The sequence below is a fragment of the Anarrhichthys ocellatus genome, unplaced genomic scaffold (genome assembly GCF_004355925.1).
Source record: "Anarrhichthys ocellatus isolate YVR2014 unplaced genomic scaffold, GSC_Weel_1.0 scaffold9, whole genome shotgun sequence".
NCBI classification, from domain to species: domain Eukaryota; kingdom Metazoa; phylum Chordata; class Actinopteri; order Perciformes; family Anarhichadidae; genus Anarrhichthys; species Anarrhichthys ocellatus.
In genome coordinates, this window is record NW_022280039.1 from 7109386 (window position 1) to 7110209 (window position 824).

General features: G+C 40.2%; 1 protein-coding gene across 1 annotated transcript in view; it reads left to right on the forward strand.

Moving 5' to 3' along the window:
* txnrd2.2 (thioredoxin reductase 2, tandem duplicate 2) overlaps positions 1–824 on the forward strand; it is a 19039-nt gene that overhangs the window by 11489 nt on the left and 6726 nt on the right. The window lies entirely within an intron of this gene.

Genomic DNA, 824 nt, shown 5'->3' on the forward strand with positions numbered 1-824 from the left:
GTGTGTGTGTGTGTGTGTGTGTGTGTGTGTGTGTGTGTGTGTGTGTGCGCGCTTCAACCATGTCCCTTATCAGCCACTGTTGTGTCCTTGCCGTACAATGGAGCTGTGGTCATTGCTACAGTACAGCAGTGTCTGGAGCTACAGACAGGAAGGCCAGATATGTAAAGAGAAAGTCTATACTTACCAGTCAGATTGTACCGAAATGTGTTTTTTTAGGCCAATACTGATATTTTGGAAAATTGATGCTGAAATTAATATCATGTATTTAATGCTCAGCTGCAAAAAATTATTCTTATCAGAGTGATAAAGCCTTAAACCATCCTTCCCAGGCTGGTTTAAAGCTTTATAAATGTGTTCATTCTTGACACTGGAAATACTGGTTTGACCAAAAAAGGTCCACTTACTAAATTTCTCCTGGAGCTTTCACCCACATATCATGTCCTGGCATTTATTATAAATACGTAATTCATTGTTAATATTTTCTATATACTGTGAAGGAAATCTTTATGCCTTGGAGGTCTATGACCCACCGTCCTTATTTAATCTCAGGGGATATTCTAGATATATTCCTGCATTTTTTTTTTTTTAAATGCAGAATTGAAAAAAAGAGAAGTACAGATAAAATTAAATTCAAAAATGGAAATAGCTAAATTCCACTATAGTTTACTAGAAATTAGGCCAATGAGAGACGGAGGTCTTACTTTTGGGAATTGGTTATGACTAACTTCCCCTCTCTCCTCCTCCTCTGTGCTCCCCATCGCCTTTAACCACCCATGCTGTGGAGCACTAGACAGGTCCCTGTACCCCCCCCCCCCCCCCCCCCC